The sequence below is a fragment of the Ascaphus truei genome, chromosome 5, assembly GCF_040206685.1.
Source record: "Ascaphus truei isolate aAscTru1 chromosome 5, aAscTru1.hap1, whole genome shotgun sequence".
NCBI classification, from domain to species: domain Eukaryota; kingdom Metazoa; phylum Chordata; class Amphibia; order Anura; family Ascaphidae; genus Ascaphus; species Ascaphus truei.
In genome coordinates, this window is record NC_134487.1 from 272,331,868 (window position 1) to 272,342,263 (window position 10,396).

Sequence of the window (10,396 nt, forward strand, 5' to 3'; positions counted from 1 at the left end):
CTGTAACCTCCTGCTGTCCGGCCTTCCTGCCTCTCACCTGTCTCCCCTACAATCTATCCTAAACGCTGCTGCCAGAATCACTCTACTCTTTCTTAGATCTGTCTCAGCATCTCCCCTCATGAAATCCCTCTCCTGGCTTCCGATCAAATCCCGCATCTCACATTCCATTCTTCTCCTCACTTTTAAAGCTTTACACTCTTCTGCCCCTCCTTACATCTCATCCCTAATTTCTCGTTATGCACCATCCAGACTCTTGCGTTCTTCTCAAGGATGTCTTCTTTCTACCCCCTTTGTATCTAAAGCCCTCTCCCGCCTTAAACCTTTCTCACTTTCTGCCCCACACCTCTGGAATGCCCTTCCCCTCAGTACCCGACTAGCACCCTCTCTATCCACCTTTAATACCCACCTTAAGACACACTTGCTTAAAGAAGCATATGAATAGCACTGTGGATATTCTGAACACGATACATAAAGCTTGGCCCCCTGCAGACGCACTTACCAGAACTCCCTCCTACTGTCTCTGTACGTTCTACCTACCAATTAGACTGTAAGCTCCTCGGGGCAGGGACTCCTCTTCCGAAATGTTACTTTTATGTCTAAAGCACTTATTCCCATGATCTGTTATTTATATTATCTGTTATTTATTTGATTACCCCATGTATTACTACTGTGAAGCGCTATGTACATTAATGGCGCTATATAAATAAAGACATACAATACAATACAATATGTGTGTGTGTGTGTGTGTGTATATATGTGTGTGTGTGTGTGTGTGTGTGTGTGTGTGTGTGTGTGTGTGTGTGTGTGTGTATATATATATGTGTGTGTGTGTGTGTGTGTACATACAGCTCAACCCCGTTATAACGCGATCCGTTACAACGCAAATCTGCTCATAATGCGGTGCAAGCGTGGCTTCCAATTTTCGTATTTATGAATACTTTACAACACGATTATTGGTGTCTTAAATACATTATTGTACAATGCATACAAGTGTACATTATTTCTAACGCGATCCACTTATAGCGTAATGTGATTCTTAGGACCCCAAGCACAGCGTTATAAGGGGGTTGAGCTGTATATATATAAATATTTACAACTCTCCTCTAGTTTTACATTCTCCATGTATATTTCATAGTTAAATCCTTCAAATATTTGTCTATATTGAAAATAAAAATTCCACTTATGAGCACATTCACATGTCTCAGAAGCGTATATATTGAAAGAATCCTAATGTGAAAGAATATGTTCTTGGACAACTTTTAAGGCAGGTGTTGCAAGGCTGACAAGAATGTACCATTACATTCTTATCAGGGACACATGTGGCTGTACTATTACACCTAGCGGGTGGAACCTTGTATAGGACACCGAGAACAAACCTATTAATTACGCTTTGCACTGCTTGCTTGTATTGATACTGCCTTTATATAAATGTAGGGCTTAGCAGAGCTATAAGCGTGTGCCATGCGGGACAGCTGAATGAGAAGCCTGTGCTTTTTGATCCTGGCTGGGGGCACATTAGTAATGCATTGCATGGATTTAAACTCCCAGGGGGCTTGGGACTCGCTCTTCTTGGGATTCCAGACAATGTGTTGGTGCATTTGTGAAACAGGTTTCCTTAAAGCACCTCAATATCTCTCCCTGTTGGCTTCTCACACCCTCCCACTGTATAAATACATCCCACATCTTTTTACACCCTAACATAAATTGGTGTGTGTGTTTTATAGCTGCTGCTGCTGCTGCTACTGCTGAAAATGATATGGTATCCTCACTGCATCACAACATCTGCAATTAGTTCCGCAGGGCTTTTATATTAAAAAACAAAGACAAACACATTTTACTTTCTATTTTCTTCTGTTACTTTTAGTGTAAAAGGAGCAATGTGTCTCCTAGTAGTATATGTATCCTCCTTTAACCCTCTGACTACCAGAGACAGCAACAATGTATTTTGCTACAATACGCAGCAGGACCCCTCTGACAGCGAAAGGGTTAATTGCATACTGCTGTACTTTTTATTTTCTCTTATTTTATATATTTATTGTGTTCTTCGTTGTTCTTTATGCCCATTATTAATAGTACAGGACGCTAGCAGGAGCGCCTGGTGAATCTCTGTTCTCTTTACAAGCACACACAGTATTTGTCCCCCAACCGGCTTCCCATTTCATTTGTGGTGTTTGAGGCACATGGAGATGAACGGACTTTGGGCAGGTAGCAGGGAATTGGGGCTTGAACTTGGTTCTCCGACATCGAGACCTAGCCACTATAACTCCCTGTTATATATCCTTCCAAATAAATGGCTGACCGATTTACCATAATATTGTAATTACTAAAGAATGATGTTCCCCTTATGTCGAGGTCAGGTTACATGGACAGAATGAACACACTAGGTAATGTAACTAAATCACTGATGTTGTGATGATGGTTTGAGTTTCTTCCATTTACCACTTGAAATCTTGGAGGAGCCTGACCACAAACTCAACCACCTAAGGAAGGTTAAAAAAAAATACAAAAATAGGGACAGAAAAGATCACCTTATACATTGATAACTTGATGTGTATTTTCATGAATGACTACTCAAACTACATTTCAGTTAAGTTTATTTGAACCTTGGTTTGGCAGCCTACATACATACACATATCGCTAATTCATAATTAAGTGTTATGGTTACTGTGGCAGGACGGCCTGTAGCCGAGGTCAGGGAACAGTCCACACGTATAGTTTCAGGATAAATAAAAACATTCAGTGGCTTTATTTCTCCACAGTAACATAACATGCGGGTACACTGTCCCTTTAACAAAATAAATCCTGCTCCACTTTGGGAGAAAACCTGACTAATAACACAGCAGACCTATCTAGCAGGCTGGCTGGCTAAACCAGAACCAAACCATTAAGGGTACTTTAAGCAGTCAGTAAACAAATGAATAATCCTTACTTTAGTTGAAGTAGTCTTTGGTGAAATCCCTCTGGCTAAGGGCTCACGCAGCAGTGTGCTCCTCTCTCTCTCTGGCAGCTACTGCCAGTCACATGATCCTTTATCTACCTTGCTGGCTCTCAGGTGTCAGCTAAAGAGTTCTGATTTCCTAACTTCCACCTGAGTTAACCCTTATGAGTGCTGGATGAAGCACTCAGACATATGTCTCCCAGGCGTAACTGATAGGAGTTGACTTCACTCTGTCACATACCTCCCCTGTTTGTGTGTGGCTAGTGTCCCACACGGTTGAAGCCCGACCCTCCACTCCTTCCCTTGACAAAAAATCAGCATTTCTATGGTCCTTTTCAGGTCTATGCTGAATATCAAAAGAGAAGGGTTGGAGGGCAATATACCACCTGGTCAACCTTGGATTTGTGTCCTTCATGGTGTTTAACCACTTCAAGGGCGCATGGTCAGTGACCAGGGTGAAGTGTACTCCGGCGACATAATGTCTCAAGGCCTCAATTGCCCATTTTACAGCGAGGCACTCCTTCTCAATAACGGAATACCTCACTTCCCTTGGGAACAGCTTCCGGCTGATGAACAGTATGGGGTGTTCAACACCATCAAATTGCTGAGACAGCACTGCTCCCAGTCCTACCTCTGAGGCATCCGTCTGGATGATGAAGGGCTCTTTAAAATCTGGGCTCCGAAGAGCGGGGCCCTCTGACAGGCACTTTTTTAGCATGTCAAAGGCGTCTTGGCACTCCCAAGACCATTTAACTTGGGTCGGGGAACTTTTTTTTGTCAGATCTGTTAGGGGTGCAGATATTTCTGAAAAATTGGGGATAAACCGCCGGTAATACCCTGCTAACCCCAAAAGGGAGCGGACCTGTGTCTTTGTCTGTGGGGTGGGGACTTCCTTTATGGCGGCCACCTTGCTAGCTAGTGGCCTTACTATCCCTCCCCCAACGGCATAGCCCAAGTACTTTGTAGTGGATTTACCCAGGGCACATTTTTTTGGATTTGCAGTGAGCCCTGCTTCTCTTAAGGACGTTAGGACTGCCCTTAACCTTTTTATATGAGACTGCCAGTGTCTGCTATAGATGACAATGTCATCCAAGTAGGCCGCGGCATATGCCCTATGGGGTCGTAGTACCTTGTCCATTAACCTTTGGAACGTGGCTGGAGCCCCATGTAACCCGAATGTCATAGTGACGAATTGGTATAAACCGAGAGGGGTGGCGAAGGCAGTTTTGCATTTGGATTCTTCCGCTAGAGGTATCTGCCAATATCCTTTCGTGAGATCTAGGGTGGAGATATACTCTGCTTTACCAAGCGAGTCAAGCAATTCATCCACCCTAGGCATTGGATATGCATCAAATCTGGATACAGCATTTATCTTTCGCAGATCCACGCAAAACCTCACCTTCCCATCTGGTTTAGGGACCAACACGATAGGGCTACACCATTCGCTGTGGGACTCCTCGATCACGCCCAATTCCAACATGTCTATTATCTCCCTCTCTACCAGGTCTTTTCGGCCCTCTGGCAATCTATAGGGACGGGACCATACTTTTACGCCAGGTTCTGTCTCAATCCTATGGGACACTAAATCAGTCTGCCCTGGCAGCTCAGAAAAAACATCTGGGAACTGGTCACATACATCAAGTAGGTCTGACCTTTGTTCCGTTGTTAACTGCTCTCCCATGGGAACCTGATGGTCATTGTACGTACTACCCTTTGGAAGCTTTGGACCCAAATCCGTCTCTCCTTACCGAGGGTGAATGAACAGCGATCTCATCGTTTTCCAGGGTTTCAGGAGGTTCACGTGGTAGATTTGTTTACCCTTCCTGGACCCTGGTTGAGAGATCTCATAGTTCACCTCCCCGGTGCGGCGGAGAACTTGGAAAGGACCCTGCCACTTCGCAAGGAGTTTACTCTCTGATGTCGGTAGTAGTAGCATCACTTGGTCCCCAGGTTAGAAGACCCTCAAGCGAGCATTTTGGTTGTACTGCCTCTCTTGACGTTCTTGAGCAGATTTGAGGTTTTCCTTCGCAAACCGACCTATCATGTCTAGGCGGTTTCTAAGGTCTATGACATACTGAAGGGTATTCTTGGAGGGGGAGGGCTCCTCCTCCCAGGATTCCTTCAGTAGGTCGAGAATACCCAGAGGTTGCATCCATATAGGAGCTCAAACGGGGAGAAGCCTGTGGATGATTGGGGAACTTCTCGTACCGCAAACAACAGGAAAGGGAGAAGTTCATCCCAAGCTCGCTTTTCAGTGTCCACAAACTTCCTAAGCATGGTTTTTAAAGTACGGTTAAACCTCTCTACCAATCCATCAGTCTGAGGATGGTAGACCGAGGTCCGGACGGATTTTACCTCCAATAACTTCAGGACATCCTGCATTAACTTTGCCATGAAATTTGTTCCCTGGTCAGTTAACATTACTTGGGGAAGTCCTACCCTAGAGAACAGTTCTAACAGCCTGTGAGCAACCTGTTTAGCAGTGGCTGATCTCAGAGGGAAGGCCTCAGGATATCTGGTGACATAATCAACAACAACGAGTATAAATTTATGTCCCTTCGCAGAGGGTTCTAAAGGTCTGACCAGATCTATCCCAATTCTCTCGAATGGGACGGCTACCAAGGGCAGAGGAACCAAGGGAGCCGGCTTCTGTCCTTTTTGGCTAGTTAACTGGCATTCAGGACATGTCTCACATAGTTTCATGATGTCACCATGTATGCCTGGCCAGTAAAACCGGGACGAGATGCGGTCCGTGGTCTTATCTCTGCCCAAATGACCACCCCATGGGAGAGTATGGGCTAGGGTAAACACTGTTTTAATCAACCCTTTAGGGACTAGCATCTGTCGAATGACCTCCCCTGTTTGTGTAACCTTATTCACACGATATAGTATGTCATTCAACAGTTCAAAATGTGGAAACACTTTTACACCTTGTTCATCTATTATCTTGTTGTTGACCTGTACCACCTTCTCATATTGTCTAGGCAGAGCTGGGTCCTCCCTCTGCCTCTGACGGAAGTCAGGAAGATCCAGGTCTGGCAACACTCCCGTATCTATCTGTTCCCCACCCTGGTCATCCCCGGCCATGACCTGCAGTCCTTTGGGCTGACTAATGTTACCAAAAGTCCCAGCCTTTCTTAACCAGTCCTCTTTTTCCGCACGTCTCTGTTTACGTGTCTTTGGGACATGGTGTCTACGGGGAAAAATCTCTGGGGAAAAAGGGAACAAGTCTCCGGGCTTCTCCGGTACCAGAGAAGTAGGCTCCACTAGTAGGCTAGCCTCTTGATCCTGGCTACGCAGTGTAACGTTCGCCGTCGGGTATCTCTTTGTATCCCCATGGATACACTCGATATTCCAAGGAGAGTCATAAGATAGTCTATTGCTTGGAATTAGGCCCTCTAGGATCAGGGTTTTTCCAGAGCCCGAATCCAGCATGGCGTTTACTTTTGTCCCCTCCAGAGATGCTGGGACTAACCACGGATTGTGGTCCCCTCGGAGACAAGCTGTGGCAGTGGTTCTGCCATATGAACAGTCCATCTCCTCATCTCCTGAGTCCGCAAACTCGGTCGTCCGCGGAAGCTCTCGACGGGGCTCGGTGTTTGGACCTCTCCGCTGTTGGATGGGGTCCTCCCTTCTGGTTGGGGGGGTTATCCTCTCCACCGGGTGGGTGACAGGAGTCCAGGTTCTCGGGGAATACTGTGGGTGGCGGCCTCCCTTGAGTGATCCAGTGGCCTCGGACCCAGGATGGGCGTCTCTGCGGGAGTTTGTACCAGGAACCCTCCGAGATGGGAAAGGGTCTTCCGATCGGGTTGACTGGATCTCCCGAGCTGGCGGGTTGTAGACCCCTCGATTGTCTGCTCTCCTGCCTCTAGCATCACCGGAAGCAACTGGTGTTTGCATCGGCCGTTCCCAGCTATCCTGTTGGGTGTCGTCGCCCAGGAAGTTTTCCACCAAGCGGATCGCTGAATCCAGGGAAAATGCAGCGTGTCTTTTTACCCAGGAGCGGGAGGAGGGGGGCAGTATCTGTATGAACTGCTCGAGCACAAACTGTTCAAGGATCTCTGCCTTGTCATGTTTTTCTGGTTGTATCCACCTGGTACATAAGTCTACTAAGCGGTGGGCTACGACCCGGGGTCTGTCTCTGTTTGTATATTTGACTGTCCGGAACCGCTGTCGGTAGGTCTCTGGCGTGAGGCCTAGGCGATCCAGAATAGCAGCCTTTAGTTTCTGATAGTCCATGGCCTCGTCCGCTGGAAGAGCCTGGTAGGCTGCCTGAGCTTCCCCTATGAGGAGTGGAGCCAGAGTCGTTACCCAGCGATCAACTGTCCAGCTGTGGGCCGTGGCTACCCTTTCAAAAGTGAGGAGAAATGCCTTTGGGTCTTCGTTTGGCTTCATCTTAGGCAGCATCACCGGTGGGTTATTTGGAATCCCTGGTCTGCCTGGGGTTGGGCCTTCGACCAGCAGTTGGAGTAGCTTTTCCTCTCGCCGGGCCTGTTGCTCATCTTGCTGGGCTTGTCGCTCAGCTTGCTGGGCTTGTCGCTCTGCTTGCTTCTCTGCTAGCTGGAGCTGTTGCTCAAGGAACTGAGAAAAAAATTTCTCCATTTTTTTTTCTTTCTGTGTGGCCCTTCAGATACAGGGGCCGTCCGACATCCCACTTCTGACACCACCTGTGGCAGGACGGCCTGTAGCCGAGGTCAGGGAACAGTCCACATGTATAGTTTCAGGATAAATAAAAACGTTCAGTGGCTTTATTTCTCCACAGTAACATAACATGCGGGTACACTGTCCCTTTAACAAAATAAATCCTGCTCCACTTTGGGAGAAAAACTGACTAATAACACAGCAGACCTATCTAGCAGGATGGCTGGCTAAACCATAACCAAACCATTAAGGGTACTTTAAGCAGTCAGTAAACAAATGAATAATCCTTACTTTAGTTGAAGTAGTCTTTGGTGAAATCCCTCTGGCTAAGGGCTCACGCAGCAGTGTGCTCCTCTCTCTCTCTGGCAGCTACTGCCAGTCACATGATCCTTTATCTACCTTGCTGGCTCTCAGGTGTCAGCTAAAGAGTTCTGATTTCCTAACTTCCACCTGAGTTAACCCTTATGAGTGCTGGATGAAGCACTCAGACATATGTCTCCCAGGCGTAACTGATAGGAGTTGACTTCACTCTGTCACAGTTACTTTCTGGAGTTTTGTAGTAGTTAGGTGTATCAGAGTGAAGCTCGTACTTAGTTAGAAAGGGCAATGCATGTTCAAATCCAAAACCCATGAACAGTGTTCAGATTTCCCTAATCTGGGTCCCAGGAACACTCACATAGTTGCAGGGCCAGTTAGAAGGGGGGACAGCCGGGGCTGGTGTCCCGGGTCCACTGACTGGGTAAGAGCACGGCCGGCCGGCGCTGCTAATTTCCCCCAACTTCTGACCAGGCACTACTGCCGGTCGCGGCCGGGTCCCGGTTCTCAGCTGCCTGCAGGACCTTTCCTCTCTCTGTCCCACGCAGCCGGCACGCGACGGGGCTCTCTGACGTCAGCGTGCTGGAAGTAAGCTTGGCCCAGCTTCCGGCGCGCCGCGCGCTGACGTCAGAGAGGCGTGGGACAGAGAGAGTGCTGGAGGCAGCTGAGAGTTAGGGCCCGGCTGCAACCGGCAGCAGGGCCAGGACAGAGGTCGGGGGAAATTTTCAGCGCCAGCCGCCCCCACCCCCCAGCCAGCGGACCCCCGCACACACCGGGCCCGGCCTGACCCAAGGTAAGTCTGTATTTTTATATGTATTGGGGGCTTGGGGGAATTTATATATGTATTGAGGGGCTTGGGGGTACTTTTATATGGGTTGGGGTATTTTTTATATGTATTGGGGAGGATTGTTTTTTATATGTACTGTATTGTTTATTTTTTTATGGATTGGTCTCTTTTGCAGATGTATTGGGGTCTTTTGTAGATGTTTTTTTTTTTTTTAATGCATAGGGGTCTTTTTTTAGATGCATAGGGATCTTTTTTTAGATGCAGTGGGGTCTTTGATATGTATTTGGGTGAGTTTTATATGTATAGGGGATTTGTAATATATATATATATACAGTGCTCGACAAATAATGATAACCTGTCGCCCGTTGCGAGTGGATTTAGGCAGCTGGCGACCCGTGCTGCAGCTCAATGAATTCCCCTGCTCGTGCCAATTTTTTTTTTTTTTTTTTTAATAAATAAATAAATAATCCCCCTCCCTGATTGGGTTAAAAAAAATGGCGGCAAATCCTGTGGTCCCGGCGCGCGTGCACAGGGCAAGCAGAGTGTCCTGCCATTTGCGCTGCCTGTTCCCCCCAGCAACCCAGAATCCCCCGCATCCCTCCCCCCCCCACTCCCCACGTGGGACGGAGGGGGAAGCCCAAACCAAACCCCGCGCGCAACCCAGCCCCCCCCCTCCGCTCCCCAAGTGGGACGGAGTGGGACGGAGGGGGAAGCCCAAACCAAGCCCCGCGCGCAACCCAGCCCCCCCCCCTCCGCTCCCCACGTGGGACGGAGGGGGAAGCCCAAACCAAACCCCGCGCGCAACCCAGCCCCCCCCCCTCCGCTCCCCAAGTGGGACGGAGGGGGAAGCCCAAAACAAGCGCCGCGCGCGATCCAGCCCCCACACCCTCCCCCCTCCGCTCCCCACGTGGGACGGAGGGGGAAGCCCAAAACAAGCGCGTGATCCAGCCCCCCCGCACCCTCCGCTCGCCACGTGGGACGGAGGGGGAAGTGCCAACCCAGCTTCCCCCATGCGCGCCTCCTGCGCCAGTACGCCTCCTGCCCATGATCTCCCCCTAATCACATGCCCCCGTTCCTCGCTTGCTGCCCGGGGGTGTCCGGGGAGCGTGCTGCGGCGTCGGCCGCTTCTGGGGGGGAGGGGGAGGGGGGGGGGGACGGGACCTGGGGGGACCTGCTGCTGCTGCTGCTGCTGAGGCCCACGCTGCGCTGTGTGTCCCATGTCTTGGAGAGGGCCCACTGCCGTGCGGAGACCCCACTGCTGCCACGTGTGACCCGGTGAGTGTGTGAGTGACAGACTGAGTGTCTGTGAGTGTGTGAGTGTGCCTGTGTGTCTGTGAGTATGTCTGTGAGTGTGCCTGTGAGTGTGCCTGTGTGTCTGTGAGTGTGCCTGTGTGTCTGTGAGTGTGCCTGTGTGTCTGTGAGTGTGCCTGTGTGTCTGTGAGTGTGCCTGTGTGTCTGTCAGTGTGCCTGTGTGTCTGTCAGTGTGCCTGTGTGTCTGTCAGTGTGCCTGTGTGTCTGTGTGTCTGTCAGTGTGCCTGTGTGTCTGTCAGTGTACCTGTGTGTCTGTGAGTGTGCCTGTGTGTCTGTGAGTGTGCCTGTCAGTGTGCCTGTGTGTGTGTGTGTCTGTCAGTGTGCCTGTGTGTCTGTGAGTGTGCCTGTGAGTGTGCCTGTCAGTGTGCCTGTGTGTCTGTCAGTGTGCCTGTGTGTCTGTCAGT

The 10,396-nt window shown here is 49.2% G+C and overlaps 1 protein-coding gene across 2 annotated transcripts in view; it reads left to right on the plus strand.

The window, feature by feature from the left end:
- LOC142494572 (neuropeptide Y receptor type 2-like) overlaps positions 1-10,396 on the plus strand; it is a 52,202-nt gene that overhangs the window by 25,317 nt on the left and 16,489 nt on the right. The window contains exon 1 of one of the 2 annotated variants that reach the window (XM_075599026.1): positions 9,845-9,956. The exons of the other annotated variant lie outside the window; for it this stretch is intronic. The gene's annotated coding sequence lies outside the window, so the exon portion shown is untranslated. Of the gene's footprint in view, positions 1-9,844; positions 9,957-10,396 lie in introns of those variants that run through there. 2 annotated transcript variants of the gene reach the window in all.